The 16619-nt window shown below is 40.8% G+C and overlaps 1 protein-coding gene across 3 annotated transcripts in view; it reads right to left on the bottom strand.

The window, feature by feature from the left end:
- LIFR (LIF receptor subunit alpha) overlaps positions 1–16619 on the bottom strand; it is a 115414-nt gene that overhangs the window by 71758 nt on the left and 27037 nt on the right. For 2 of the 3 annotated variants that reach the window (XM_032278914.1, XM_032278916.1), the window contains exon 1: positions 8365–8686. The exons of the other annotated variant lie outside the window; for it this stretch is intronic. The gene's annotated coding sequence lies outside the window, so the exon portion shown is untranslated. Of the gene's footprint in view, positions 1–8364; positions 8687–16619 lie in introns of those variants that run through there. 3 annotated transcript variants of the gene reach the window in all.

Below are 16619 nucleotides of genomic sequence, written 5' to 3'. Positions count from 1 at the left end.
TTTACACACTGTCAAATGGAAACATTATTTTTAACTATAGTCTTGTGTGCTTAACGATGGGGATACAGTTCTGAGAGATGTATTAGGCAATTTTGTTGTTGTGCAAACATCATAGAGTGTATTTACACAGACCTACATGGTATATTCTACTAGACACCTAGGCTATACGGTATAATATATTGCTCCTAAGGCTATAAATCTGTACAGCATGTAACTGTACTGAATGCTAAGGCAATTGTAACAGAACGGAAGTATTTAAACATTAAAAAGGTACAGTAAAAATATGGTCTTATAATCTTATGAGACCATCATCATATATATGGCTTGTCACTGACCTAAACATCAGTATATGGTACATGACTGTAAATACTTTATTGCTACTGTCTCCCAGTAAGATCATGTGCTGGAATTTCTCAAGTGGGAGAGCCACAAATTCCATGCATCCTAGATTTGTTAGGAGGAGCTCATTCTCAAAAATTTTACAAAAGATAATCTCAAAAAGGCAGGAGGTCATACTAAAGGTAATAAAAGATTATCCCTCACAGAAGATATATAGTAGCAACTTTAAGCCTATTAACCTAGGATATTCTCACATTTGTGTAATGTAAGTCATCACTAAATCACTCATGGATGTCAGCAAAGTGAAATAACCTAGTATGTTCCTCATATACAGTAGTTCATTGAATAAGCAGGAGGAATGTTTGTGTTCGGTGAAATGTAACATCACAACAAAATTCCTTTTAAAATCGGTGGAGAGGAAATGAGGGCTACTTGATACCTAACTGCAGTAACCGTATATTTATTGAGTGGGAACCACACTAGTCACTTCCATATGTCATTCACGGAGCAGGGACATGTCTGTCCAGGACACTGCTGCAAATCTGATGCCTACCTACAGCCTGTCAAAGAAAAGGCACTCAGCAGTGACTTAAATAAATCACATATCACTCTAATACCTCTATAAAAGGAAAGGAAGATCATACACTGACCTTCAAAAATTTATACAGGACTATTCAAGACAATAAAAGAAGAAAAAAATGCCTTCAATGCAAAATGAAATGTATTGGCAATGAAAAACATTTCAGTTTTAAAGTAAATAAAACTCGACAAAATATTTCCCAGTGACCAGAAGCAACAAAATAGTTTGTCAAAATGCCCTGAAATGCTTTCCATGACAGTTTGATGAAACTTACATAACACAATTATTCTGCTTAGAAATTCTGTATTATTAAGAATATAATACTTGGCTTTAATCACCATATCAGATCAGTGAGGTCAAGGTAACAATCATCAAATACTATATGTGGGCACCGTGAGCTGGATATTATTATCCCCTTTTTACAGACAAGGAAATACAAAACTTGTCCAAGTTCACACAACCAGTAAATGGGAAATGGGAATTGATCCAAGACCCTTTACCACATGGCATGATTTATGTGTGGGAAATTCAGGAAAGTAAAAAGAATGACAGTCAACTGTAATTTCAACACACAAAAGACAGTACCACCTAACATTCGGCCTATAGTCTTCCTGGCATTTTCCTACATAACATATAGAAAATTGTAGACACACACACACACACACACACACACACACACACACACACACACACACACACAGAACCTTTCCCTCCCTCCCTCCCTCTCTCCCTCCCTCCCTCTCTCCCTCCCTCCCTCTCTCTCTCTCTCCATAAACAAAAACAAAGATCAATGTACCCATATTGTTTTACAATCTGTTTTTTCAGTTTACAAAAATTGAGTATCTTTCCACATCTATAAATATTCCCCTACATCACTGTTAAAGAAAGGGTATTCTATTACATGTATATACCACAATTCATTTAATCAGTCTCCCTATTATTGAGCATTTAAGGTGTTTCTAGTTTGTAACTATTATAAACAAATTTACAAAAATCATTTTTGCAAATTAGAGGGGGATTTTTTTTTTAATGTATATTTTTGTGGTGCTCACTAGATTCTGGAGGTGAGTTTTTTCCAAACTTCAGAGGACTTCCCCCCAGATTTTGGTACACCACAGTAAGTAGACTTCTTAAGAATCACTGCGAGGAGAAGAAAGGTATTGACAGGGGTATGGTGCACACATGCACTACATGCACTAGAACCACTGCTAAAGACTGATCTCTGTACACAGGCTTTATTGTTTCTCCCTAGTTTAGATTCCTAGTGGTGAACACGCCTGACTAAGGGACAGGGCACATTTTTGAGGCTTCTGATGAGTAATACAAAATTGCCCTCCTGTAACGTTGTAACACCCACCAACAGCATTTGAAAGTGACAATTTCCAAAATCCTCCAGTTGACTAGATTTGTTTTTAAACAACCATATCCCCACATGGCCATAAGTTTGTAAAATAGCTGAGCTATTGATAAAGCACATCTGAAAAGAAAAGAATTCAAACAATAAATGCCAGATTTTAAAGTGTATGTTTCAAATACAAAATACAAAACTTAACAATACCAGATACCAATAGGCTGAACTGAACAGAAAGACTTTAGAAAATCTAATGAAAATGGACTTTGAAAGGTACCAAGCTAAGACGTAAAACACTGCACTTTCGTTTGCCTATCTGGCTTAAGAGTTTTGAGTTTTAATAACAACGTGCTCTATTTTTCTAACAAGAAACTCATAAAATTGTATATTCTTTCAGATTGTATAAGTACTGTCTTATAGCTAACATGGCAATCTGCAGTTCTTAAAATTCCTTTAGATAATCACTTATTCAACAAATATGTGAATGTCTACTATAGACCAGGCACTGTTCTAATGCTAGGGAAAACAGACAAAATCATGGTTACACTGCCAGTCAGGACTCCTGGATTCTTAGGCAAATTATACCACCACCTCTGGGTCTAAGCTTCTTTATCTTAAGAAGCTGACCAGATGAATCTGAAGGCCCTTCTAGCTTTCAATCAAATTATCTACTTTACTTGATTTTTGTTTGAGTGCTTAATTTTCTATTATTCACAAGAGCTTTGCATTTTAAGCTCTATATAGTTTTTTTTTTCACAAAATCAGACCCACATTCTCCCAAAAGAACAATTTTACATTTACATTAAAATTGTGGTGATCCAGGCAACTTCAAGGAATAAATGCAGGATGAAGTTCCAGTTAGAAGAAAATGTGTGCTCCTAACTTCAACTGTTTCTATGGAGAGGTTTCTGCAATGCTCTTATCTCCCTCACATTTGTATTGCACTATAAACGCTAAGGCATGAAGCATGGCATGACTGTGGGTCTCCAAACCTGTTGCATGGAAACAGCTGGCATTCTGTTCCCAGGCAGCAGGCACCCTAGTGCTTACTGTGGCACTTGGGTGTCCTCAGGGGCTGCAACCTAAAGTGCTGGTGGCGATCCTCACATCTCTCCCACTTACCTTACCCCAACTCAACAGGTACAACAATTCTGTCTAAAGTCTACATCTCACTGCCCAATTAGCATTTCTGTCACCTCTTATTATGTTCCACCAGATGTTCCTACTACCACAATTCAACAGTCCTCGGATTCAGGGTGTCCTTGGAGAAGCCCACTTTGGGGAGAAATTAGAAGGCGGCATTGCAAGAGGCCTCAATATTCCAAGGCACTCTCTAGGAGAGCGCCACACAAATGACTTTAGGTAGTGATATCACCGCCTTGTGGCCTCTAAGGATACTGCCACTTAGTAATACAGATACATTCCCCACTCTAGGCATATATAACAATCCCAATTTTTTCTCTGTATATGCCTTATAAACCAGAAGAATGAGTGGAAGCCAAGATTGTCACCTCTGTGCAAACATATAGAAAAAATCCACCTAACAGAAGTTTTTCCTCAATTTCCAACATGAAACCATAAAACAGTATCTCCCAAACACAAGTTTTGCTCATCTAAGCAGTATCAGCAACAACTTCCTATAAGAATGCATGTGTTGTCATTTTAGACAATGTAAGACAAATTTGCAATTCCTACATTTCACAAAAAGAAAGGTAAAGGAATTGGTAAAAGCACTTTAACTCAGGCATCTAAGCCTCTAAATTTACCCTATTCTTTTCCTGAAGAGCTTTAGCTGTATCAGGACAAAAGGATACAGGCTTCTTTACTGACTAAGGACCTAAAGAACCCTCCTTTACATATAATTTTCACAGAACTTAAGAGAAACAGTTGGAAGATAAAATTGTCATAAGTAGGAACAACTTATTATGCTAAGGCATTAATCGATTATGATAGGAAATAAGAAAGTTAAAACTCATCATTCTGGAAGACTACAACACTTCTAACATGGAACAAGAGCCCAAAAGTCACATCAGGAGAAAGACATAGACTCTTATTAGACATCTATAACAATTGCTTGGCAAAAAACTCACTTCCCAAGCTTTCATTAATATTTAGAATGACAGATTAGAAGTTGGGAAAAGGAAATGCCACAAATTCTTCATATTCCCTATAGGGCAGGCACATACTCCTCCTGTAAGAATAAAGTACCTACATATATTTTATCTACTCATTAGTCTGTCATCTGGCCCAAAGAATTAAAACATTCAGTACACACAAACAAAAGGCATCTTTGAAATCCTACACTTGTACAAATGGCTATTCTGCAGAATAAAAATGCTCATCTTTCTGAAAATCTCTCATAAATCACTATAATTTACTGAAAAGAGTTTGTTTTTAAGGTTTTACACTTGAATTTCATGGAAGAGCAGTCAAGTGCGTAATTGACTTAAAACAACAATTTGACTAAAGTGACAATTGGAAAGAAAAGTGATAACAGTAACTGACTGACTAATGTCAAAGGCCATAGCCAGGCTGGAAAACTAAGACTCCCAAATCTAAGTTTTTGACCAAAAGCAGGTAAGATTATTTCGTAAATTATTTATTTACTTAATAACTATTCACAGCCCACTCTGTGATGACAGTGGTTCCTGGTGCTGCAGATGCAATGGGTAACAAGCAGATGTGTTGCTACCCCCCTGGAGCTTCCGGCCTATAGAGGAACTCCACCACTCACATCTTTCCACCTTCTGTACACATTTCTTGACATATGCAACACATATGGGCACCAATTCCAGCCCACTCCTCTGCTGCCTGTCATCCCTCCTTTCCTTTCACCAACTGCAGCCACAGAGGTCGTCCTCTGTCCCTCGGGTATGCAAGGCTCAGTCCTGCTCCAGGACTTCTGTACTTGCCCTTCCCTCTGCCTGAGCCACTCTTCTTTCAGAGCTCCAAAATCACAAGGCTTCTTCCCTATCATTCAACTCTCAGCTCAGACCCCTCCACCCAGAGAGGCTTTTCAGGCCACTTGATGTAAAACAGCAGCCCACATCCCGTCACATTCTACCATGCAGCCCTGCTTTTTTTCTTTTGCAGCACTTATCACTATCGAGTCACCATCACTTACTGCATCTTCGCTTTTTATCCACCTCCTTTGCTGAGATGTGACTTTATAGCTGGGTCTGTCTTGTGCAATGCCATAATTTAGTCCCTAGAAAGCTGTCTGGAATATTAACAGACGCCCAATAAATGCCTATTTAAGAAGAACAAATACAGATGACGTTAGCAGTTTTGTATCACAACAACAGGTACCAAATAAAAGGCAAGGGAATGCCTTAAAGAAGAGTTTGGACCATTTTATACACACACACACACACACACACACACACACACAATAGATATTATACATATATGTCATGTATGTTTTAAAAGATTATCATAGCTTACACTGGTCCTAAAAAATGGCCCTCAAAAATAAGCATAATGAAAATACTAAAGCTCAACATTGGCTAATGTTCAAACTTTGTCATGTATTAGGCTCAATTTCTAGTATTAGCATTACTTCTACAATTTATCCTTTTTCAAAAGCATGCTGACAAGAGACCCCAATTTTTCATTTTAAAGAAAAGCAAGAGCTAAATATTTTTTAAAAGCATCCTTCCCCTTAAAAGTTATTAACCCTCTCATGAACTGTAAAATTTTTAACCATGTTATATTAACATTAAAATGTAGTGGTGATAATCTACAGCAGGCAGGATTTGAGTGCCTAATGACAACCAAATTTTATGAAACAAAACTGCCCTCATCTTCAATTTAATCAAAGGCACAAGCCACTTCCCCATATTCAAAAATATTTAAACACTTAAGAATTTTTCTGATAAATTATTCTTTAAAATTTGTATCTATTCCTTCCTTTCTTTTGTTGAAACAAAGAGACAAGTGGTTACCCAGGGAATGACTTTAGTTACTGACCATCATGGCTCCCACTTCACAGCAAAGATGCCAAAAACTCTTATGGATTACTGTGAAGTTATATAGAAGCAAACAGTGTATGCTGGGGAGAAGGCACATTTATTTCCTGGTAGGTAACATAAAGAAACAAATGACTACTGCCTTTAGGCCTTTGGGAATAACCAAATCCACTTAAAAACCTCAAAAACTAATGCTTTACAATTTCATAGCAAATTATTAGAAACAACCTACATATATCACAATAAAGAGGTTAAATAAATTATGGTCCATCCCTAATGGAGTACTCAGCAGCTGTCAGAGAATGAGGCAGCTCTCTTAGATACCAATGGAGACTTCCACGATTTAGTGCTCTGGGGAGGGAAGAGGAGGTGGGGGAAGCTGGTGCAGAGTATATAGTGGGTCGTCATCTTTGCAAAAACAAACAAAAAGAACACATACAAAATGTTTACAAGAGCACAGGCTATGTCTGGAAAGATATACACAATGGGCCAGTAATCTTGGTTCCTGGAGAGGGGAACTGGGTGCTGTGGAACGTGGTGGAAGAAAGGTATACTTTCTACTCTGTATCTTTTTACATCTACTGAATCTTCTCCAGTGTGAACAGATTACCCGCTGCACAAATTAGTACAATAAATTTTAACATAAGAATAATGTATGCAACTACCAACATATTTGTCAAAGATGACCATTCAGAAGCAAATTTTTCAAAAATCACAAAAGTTTTGCTCCTACAACAGCAGAGTCCCTGATTCTCATTACCAGAAGATACGTATCCACTACAGTAATTAGAGGCTTGCTAGTGATCTCACCTATTACAAAGCAAAGAAGTCTCAATTCAACTCTTGGAGAGGAAATAGGTGCTCAGATCACCTTAAGAACACATTATATATTTAAATTGGGCTTGTAACTACTCTCTAATGAAGTTTCCAAATGAACAGTTGCCCCCGACTATAATACAGAAAGTTAATGTAAGAAACAAGTAAAAGGACTGTCTCATGTTTTTAAAAACACATTATACTTAGGCTTCCTTTTCTCTGCCAGACTTAGACAAGAAACCCTCTGGTAATAGCGAAATGCAATTTCAGATCTGTGGCAAAATAATCACGTAAGGGGAAGGGCTAGCAGCATTCATGCTGAAAAAACTCCTTGGTTTTTCACTTGTTAAAAGGAAAGGTTTGCTTTAAATTTAATTTCTGTACTATTTCTGAACCCCTGCCTAAACGACACTACTATATCACATTAATTTTACTACAAGCAAATACTTTTTAAAATTAAAAACTAATCTGAAACTGAACACGAATCAGAAGGCAAACTTTAAACTGAAACTTTTCTGTTAAAAAAATGTATCTTTTAAAGACACATAAAAAGAAATGCAAATAACTGATTTCCATATAAATGTCATTCAATGACAGTACAGGTTATATCAATATCTGACTGCATTAAACAGGTTCAAAAGGAACACAAAGATACTCAACTGCAAATGAAAGACCTCATATATTTTTGATAGCGGAATGTGGGGAGCAAAATCATGCTAATTCAGATTAATCATGTAAATTCAGAACACGTGACGTGCAGTTTAGTGTCGCTCAGAACTCCTGAATCCAGCTCGTGCTTTTACACAACATAACAGAAATGGCATCTTTCACAAAGCCTAATTTTGACCTCCAACACTTTAACTTTGGGTTTAACCAGCACACCTTCGGAAATAAGCACATAAAAATACAGGTAAGTCAAAGGCACTACGGATACAGAAAGGACAAGGAATGGGTTTAAAGAGGAGCTGAAGCTCAGGCGCACGAAATCACCTGGCAGGTCGCCTCTCCAAAGAAAAAATGTTTCAAGTTCTCTCCCAGTCCCCAGGTAACCTCTGGCCTCAGAACTCACTGCCCTGCGTGGGGCAGAAGTTCTGGGCGCTAGAGTCCGCGCCCCCCGGGGACACGAGGATGATCCAAGGGCGTGCGGAGAATCGCGCTACCCAGAGCGGCGCTTTCCGGGGTCACTCCCCTAGGACGCTTCGCAGTGCCGGGAGCGCTGCCCCACCCCGCCTGGGCCGCCCCTGGGGACCCCGCTCCGGGCTCTGCGGCTCCCCTGCCCCGTGCCGCGCCCACCCGCCCCCCGCACTCACCGGCCGCTTCGGCGCCGCTATCTTGCCATCCCCTGCCGCCGGCTCTGCAGCCTTGGCCGCCGCCCCGGGGCTGCCCAGAGCCCGCAGCCGCCCGGGGGCAGGAGCCGCCAAGGAGGGGGCCGGGCACAACCCGCCGCCGCCTCCGCCTCCGCCGCCGCCGCCGTCTCGCCTCCCCAGTGCCGGCGCGAGGCTGCTCGAGGCGGCCACGGGCGAAGGGCGGCCCGCTGCGCTCTGCGAACCCTGCGAGCCGCCGCCGCCGCCAGAGCCGCCCAGTGGCAACGGTAACGGCCACCGCCACGGCAGAGTCGCTTCAGCCGGGACTGCGGCGCGCGGGGGCGGTGCCTGCACGCCGCTCGGCTTGGGGCGCCGCGGGCCCGGCCCCGCCCCGACCCCGGCCCCGGCCCCGCCCTCGCCTCCGGCCCCGCCCCAGTGCGCGCGCCCCCGCAGATGCCCGGCCGCGCGTGCGGGCGCGTCAGCGGGGCCGTCCCTGGGAGTCGGAGGAACGGGGCCGCGCGACGGGCCCCGGGCGCTGAAGGTGGGGCTTCCTCCGAGTCTCCGGCGGCGAGGCCGCTCTCGGAAGGTCGCGGAAGCGCGGGGGAAAGGCAGGCGGCCGAGCCCCGGGAAATCCTCGGGAAAGGCCGAGTGCGCGACGGCCCTGCGGGGAGGTCTGAGGCTCCCTGAACGCTGCCGCTGCAAACACTGCCTTGAGGAGAGGAGAGCGCGGGGCCGTGTTTTCGCCGCCTCTGTAACCACTGCATACAAGAAAACTAGCATCTGGGGCGTGGGGAGGGGGACCATGGTTGAGACTTTACGAATCACCTAAACCGCCCCCAGGGCCGAGGCGCCGCAGCTCGCGTCACGGTCCTCCTGCCGGATGCGGGGCTCCCCTGCCGGAGAGGGCCCGCGGACGCGCCTAGAATATCCTGGAGCCATCTAGTCTTGCCTCCGAGGCGGGGTGGGCTTATTTGTGCGGAGTAGAAACGGATCCCTTAATGGGGTGAGATTTTTCCTCAGTACATTGTTCCCATTTCCGCAGTTTCACTTGGCCTCGGTTTTCTTCCAGCGTAATCACCAAATGAAATTAGCTGGAGAGCGTTTGATGGCGCAGAATCACGGTCTGAAGATGTTTACGCTGTATGCCGGACGCGTTTGATGGTGTTCTCTTCAGCACAATTAATTTTGCAAAGTTCAGAAATGTGCCAGATAGAGCCCCTGGCACGCAGTCAGGACTCTGCAGACACACCTTGAGTAGGAAACCGGCTTGTTTGTTTCATCTGTTATTTATGTGATGCACCATCACCAAGGCCAACATCTTTTTTAAAAACCTTTGGATACAATTCCAAAGCAATTTGTAAATTGGCAAAACGAAGCTCGTTTTCTAAAATAACTGATTACGTAATTAAATGGACAACAAAACACCTGAAAGTACATTTATTGAAAAGTAGACTTCCAAAACAAATATATGTATTTCACAGCTAGAAATAGTGGCTACTAGTGTCCTAAAGGCCAGCTGCATTCATGTATGTATTTTGAACCCTAAAACTAAACACTTCCTGTTATCCCTAAGACCTTGTTTGGATAACATTTTTCTGTTATACGTACTTGAAACCAACCCCATTTAAGATGTTTACCCTTATTCTTGAGTCCTTGATGGTTTAGGAAATTTATCATCTTTCATATTGCACAATCCTGTCACTGTCTTTTCCATTAGGCACAGTGCCTAAGATCCACAATATTTTTAGAGGCCCACAAAAAATATTTTAATTTCTTTTCAAATCAGAAGGAAAAAAATTTTAGGTGTAAGAATTTTAATATACATAAATATATTGGTTTTTGTACTAATACAATCTTAAAATGTAATTTTTATTTTTTTAATAGAGTAAAGGGCTCAATGAAGGCAAAAAGGCCTAGGGCCCAAGAAAAACATGATGTGGCCTTGTTGCCTGGGGTTGAAAAATCCCTTTCCATGAGAATAATTATTTTTAAGCATGTTATATAAAATGCTCATTTCTGTGGTCTTTTTAATAATAGATAGATGGAGATTTGGAGTCGTAATAGTGGCTAGCATCCACCTGATACACATCATGTGTCTGTTACCTCTTTTAATCCTTACAGCACACCTGTGAAATAGGTACTATTCTCACACTTAGGGGGTGATGCAAGTTTTGTGGGGCCTGCAGTTTATGCAACTTGGGTGATCCTCTTAAAGAAAAGGCAAATACTGTGTATTAGTCCATTCTCACACTGCTATAAAGAACTGCCTGAGACTGGGTAATTTATAAAGGAGAGAGGTTTAATGATTCACAGTTCCACATGGCTGGGGTGACCTTAGGAAACTTACAATCATGGTGGAAGGAGAAGCAAGTACCTTCTTCACAAGGAAGCAGGCAAGAGAAGTGTGAGCAAAGGAGGAACTTGCCAAACACAAAACCATCAGATCTCATGAGAATTCACTTACTATCACGAGAACAACATGGGAAAACCGTCCCCATAATCCAGTCACTTTTCTCCCTGACACGTGGGGATTACAATTCAAGATGAGGTTTGGATAGGGACACAAAGCCTGACCATATCACACAGCATGTCCAGGCAGCCCCAACACCACCCAATAGAAGGGAAAATGACAGAGGTGAAGTCCAAGTAGAAACAGACCTCAGTTTCAGCTAATCGTGACTACAATATATTACTTTTGCAAATTGTACGAAAACACATGACCAGGTGAATGTATTGCCAAGCCTCCTGCCAAGGCCTGGGATGGAGGCCTAGAGAAATGCCCGAAAGCTATTGCTGTGTGAGCGTCACAGAAGATCTGCCTTCTATGTATACACATTTTACAGGTAAAAAATTTAGGAATTTGCTGCAGCTTCCAAGGAACACCACATTCCTTATACCATACTGAGGTATAATTTGAAGAGCTATGGTATAAGCATTGTTTCATGAGAAAAAACAGAGTTTACATTTCTGTAACAAAGCAAGAGTTTTAAAAACATGTTAGCAATATTTGACCAGACCATAACCCAGCTTGGGGCACCTGACTGCTGCCTGTGCTGTCAAGAATAAATTTTTCTTATCTATTGTATAAAAATATGAATTAATCCGTATGGACTCTTGAAGGAATTTCAGTTCAGTTTCAAGTCTCACGGATTGACACTATTTTTACTTACTTTGTCATAGACCAGTCTATGTTGTAAATACTAATTTATATAATTACATTTTGCAATTTCATGAAGTAAGAATATGTTTCGTTTGATGCTTATACTGCATAATACAAAGAGCCTCATCTCCATAAATGTTTGTTGAATAAATAAAATAATGAAATAGAGTAAGTCACAAAATTAGAAGTGTAGGTTTTGTCACAAGCTAAAAGTGAATGGGACTGAAGTAGCAAAACGTTGAGCTTGTAAGTACTTCCTTAATAAGCAGAACTGACTTCTTAGTTAATTATTTTGTGCTAAAAATTTGTGATCTTTTTCCCAGCTACTGGCTCTTCTTTCTGTTTTTGTTTTGATAATTTCTTTGCTTTTTTTTAAAATGCTATTGCATTTGAAATGTGTCTGTGTATGATAATGTTTAAATGAAACAAAAATCATAATCACACCTGTAATGAAAGTTCTAGAAATGAAAGCCTTTGTTTTCTGAAAGGATCAATTACTCACAAAAGCAGCAACCTTGAGTTGATGGGTTTTGTTATTAAATTACCTACATCTTGACCCTTAAACAGGCTTCTCTTTATTTGTGATCTAATATATAAAGTGTTTATCAGTCAGCAGGACAAGATATGGCTATGTTCCTGGAATAAATTTTGGAAGCAAAAAAAAAAAAAAATCTACAAATTAAGCATAGTTTATTAACCAGTGAGTAACTGAAATGAGTGAAACTATTTTTCGTTTTAAGCCTGACTGATAAATGTAGACTTAAATTGGTTTATCTTAGAGCACAGTGTTGGACAAGATTCAAAACTTTAATTATATCTTTGTAACATGAAGACATATGAGAGTAATCAGCTAATTTTCTCTAGATTTTATGTTCTTTACCCAAAGTGGTTTGGAATGCTAGCTGAGAGACGTGAAAAATGTCACAAAGACCATGAAAAATAGTATCTGCTCAAAATTCTGTTTAGAATATTCTCTTTTAGTTACAATGATTTCAGAGTGCTATGTCAAGTAATTTGATAAATTATATCTCTAGCTTGGCCCCAACAGGATTGCATTTTGCCTTTTGTTTATTTATACTGTGCCTTCTTCCAAAGAGACTTAAGGTGGTTTATTTACAATGAAAGACAAATATTTAAAAAAAAGAAAGAAAGAAAGGAAAGTTGAAATTCTGGCTGCCGCAAGCAATAGTATTTGAGCATAAAACTTAACCCAAGCGTCCTCATAGCAGTGAAATAGGGGAAGTGAAGGTTTGCACAGCTCATTGTCAAGTGGAGGGAGTCCCACAGTTTCAGCAGGAGAAAGTCTTTCCTGATTCAGTCTCTGGGAGGAATTTGTCTCAAGGATACTTAGATGAGCGATAGTCACCTAGCTAAGTTAAGAGGGACGATATGCAACAACAATTTTGGCCATCTTTTTGGTGGCAGACAGAGCTAATTTTTTTCTGGTAATTAACTTCAAAATTGCTATTGTTCAAAGTAAGTAATGAGACTCCTACAGCATTTTTTTTTTCCTAGCCTTTGAAGTCAAGCCAATGATGTAATATTAAATCTTGGTTTTCCCAGTTTCCTTCTCTATAAAAAGGGACTATTAAAAGTATCTACACACTTATTGCTATATGAAATTTACTGTAGTTTTCCTCAGCCATGGTGTATATATCTATTTATTCGTCCCCTCTGAGAAGCTGTCTTATTGAAGACCACCTCAGATCCCTTTTGGAAGGATACATGCACATGTGCCTGACACAGAGTAAGCAATAAATATTTGCTGTGAATGTTAACATTATTATGATTTCTACTACCACTCCCAAATCTATCAAAGCCAGTACAGGAGCCTGCTTTGGGAGTAGGAGTGATGATGGGACAGTTCTAGCCTTCAATTGTTCTTACAGGGCAAAGCTTAGAGAATTATGAGGAGTCAATTGGTATCACTGAGATACCCATAAAGCAGTCATTTTCCCTTTGGTTCCATTGTACTGTTTACCATCACTTCGTGTTCTCTATGACTTCACTTCATTGTTTAATTTGAAGAACATGAAGTAAGAACACTTTCCCACAACACACTATCATTTGCTTAACTCCCTGGGTCTTGGAGACTTTTTATACTCTTGGGAGACTAAATGGCAAAGCTGTTAAAGCCAACTGCCTAAGCCAAAAGCCTAGTGTTGGGGATCGTGGGAGTACCGCAAATGTGAAGAGAACCAGGGACAGGAGGGCGGGACACAACCCTAGCAAACCATCTCTTTCCAGAGTGGTTAACCCTGCCCATCCCCTCTGCTCTGCTCCTCTCCATAGGGTTGGTCCCAATGAACTTTTGCCTGATTGGAATCTTCGTTTCACATTCTTGCTGTTCCTCTCCCTCAGGAATCTTCCTGTTTCTCTTCTTGCCTCTCCCATCTTTTCTTTTCCGCCTCGTCTTCACCTAGACCTCACTTCTCAGCCCGTGGGCCTCCATCCCTTTACCTCTTTCCTCCTCTGTTGACTTCCAGAGCACTCTCCTCTGTTCCTGCTTCTCTTTCTTTCACCTTATTCTTTATCTGCTGTCCCAACTCATTTAGAGGCAAAGGAAAACATCTAAATTGCTGCTAGCTTCTTTCTTATGGCTCATCATACATTTAGAATACTGGGCTAATATTCTCAGTTAAGCTAATGGATCCCACAAAAGAGCAATTAACTCCCTTCTGAGCGGTGATATTAAGCCTATTATTGAATATATTCCTGTGGCTACTGCACTCAGTGCATTGCCAGAGGCATCTTGTGCAGATGGAGAAAGAAGCCAGAAAAATAAGGGATTGCACTGAGGTCCAGCCAGGGGTCATGGAGTGGTTCAAAGTTGAATCAAAATTCCTTAAACCCTTGAATATATATTTCTAAATAATGTACTTAATGCACAGCCTTCAATATTATTGTACAAAACCAAAAAATCTAAAACTACAGGGGTGAGTTTTTCTTTCCAGTTTCTGACTGTGAAGAATTTTCAATGGTTACACGTTTGCCAACAGGCATAATTCAAGGACTCTGAAACACTGGGTAGCTGAAAAATAACTAGTCAGTTAAATAATTATATAACAGTAATGTCTCCAGTGTTTCCTTGTGGTACCTAATCTGGAACACTGCCTGGGTCTCATATCAGGAAAACAAAAGTGGCCATCACTATGGTAGCTCTGGTGAACAGGGACATTTCTGTGGATGGCATTCCTACTGGAATTTAAGGTAACCAAGAATGCCACTCTCAAAGGGAAAGTCTGCAGCTTGGAATTTCTTTTCTGTGACATGCCCAAGAAATCTTGTGTTTCTGACTATTTTTTTTAATCCCAAGATCTTAGACAAAGGGCTGACAGAAACTTTGCCACTACCTTAATCAATGAACTATCCGACTCAAACATGAGCTCACATAGAATTCCATTCTATCCACCCAAGTGGTCTTGTCCTGGACTACACCACTTAGTCTAACATTGCTGGATTTTTTTTTCATCTCTGAAAGAGAGAAATATAATTGTAGAGGTGACTGTCAGGTTGAGAGATTAATATTAATTGGTTGTTAATATAAAGAGTCCCCATGCTAGGCACTTTCTTTGTGTTTTATATATGTAGGTATTAGTCTCACTTTACAGGTGAAGAGGCCAAAGCTCAAAGGAGTAAAATAACAAAGATGTGAATGCACCAGTCTGTTTAATTCCAAAGTCATCATAATTTATAATGACTTAGAAGATGTTGGCTAAAAGTGGAGCTCAGAATTTATAATCACTAGAAAATATTGCACATTGAGTGAGCACTTAGCATGCCAAGTACTGTGTACCAACCCAGCCCATCCTCCCTACAACCCTGCAAGTTACACGGAGGGTTTTCATCTTCATTTACAAATCAGGCAAAGAGGTTCAATAGCTTGCCAAAGGCCACACAGTTATTGACAACAGCGTGATTGAAACCATGGCAGTCTGGCTCCAAATCCCACGCTCCTCATTCCTGGATGCTACGTTCCACTTTAATGCTGGCCACTGAAGCTTCTCCTGTTTCAGGAACCACTTCTAGTTTTGGGAGCTTCACTAGGATCTCACCTACACCTCAGTGCCACTGTGAGTGAGGCTTTGACAAAGTTGGGTTTTGACTGGGTGCTGTCAAAGGCTCTTCTCAACCCGAAAGAAATGCTCTGAATTCTGTCCCTCCTTAGTCCAAAGGCTCCTGTCCTTTGTCTCTGTTGGGTTGCATCTAACTCTTTATCTCCTACATTCCTGTTTCAGATTGTATTGCTCATTGAGAGAGACTTGCTGTTTCTTGTGGGCATGGTTTGAGTGCAGAATTGTCTCTGTAGGATCAACCCATCCCCTTTTCCCATGCTGGTCTCTTCTGCTTTGAGATCCCATGATTGGATTTTTTTGTTTTGTTTTTTTTTTTTTTTGAGATTACTGCCTAAACTGGAATGCAGTGGCACCATCACAGCTCACTGCAGACCTCGACCTCAGTGACCCTCCCACCTTAGCCTACCAAGTAGCTAGGACTACAGACACACCACCATGCCTGGCTACTTTTATTTTTCATAGAGACAGGGTCTCATTATGTTTCCCAGGCTTGTCTCAAACTCCTGGACTCAAAGGATCCTCCCACCTCAGCCTCCCGAAGTGTTGGGATTACAGGTGCAAACCACCACATTTAGTCCCCCATGACTGGATTCTCATACTGCTATTCATCTCTTATGGGTTACTCCTTAATATTTCCCAGAGCAACTTGGGAACTGCTGTTTTAGTTCATTCTCTCCCTACACCTCATGGAGACTGAGTACTGTGAGTAACCGTCTTCTAAACATCTGATCTGACTGCTTTGTTATAAAGGCTGCTCAGACTCAACCTATTCAAATTGAACTCAGGTTTTCTTTTGAAAACACACTCCTGCTGTGCTCATTTTCATTAACTCATGCACAAATTACGTACCTGACCAGGGATATAACAATGAAAAAGATTAAGTTCTTGCCTTCATGGAGCCCTCATTCGAGAGAGAGAAAGAGACCATACATAAACACATCGGGAAATAGTGTGCCAATGGCAACTTGAAATAAGCGCTTTGGAAAAACAATTAAGTGGGTTTAAAGCGGTAGAGAGTGACAGGG

This window comes from Sapajus apella, unplaced genomic scaffold (genome assembly GCF_009761245.1).
Source record: "Sapajus apella isolate SASKATOON/1434 unplaced genomic scaffold, GSC_monkey_1.0 scaffold11, whole genome shotgun sequence".
NCBI lineage: Eukaryota > Metazoa > Chordata > Mammalia > Primates > Cebidae > Sapajus > Sapajus apella.
Note: the sequence above shows the minus strand (reverse complement) of the source record. Positions and strands in the feature narration are given on the sequence as shown.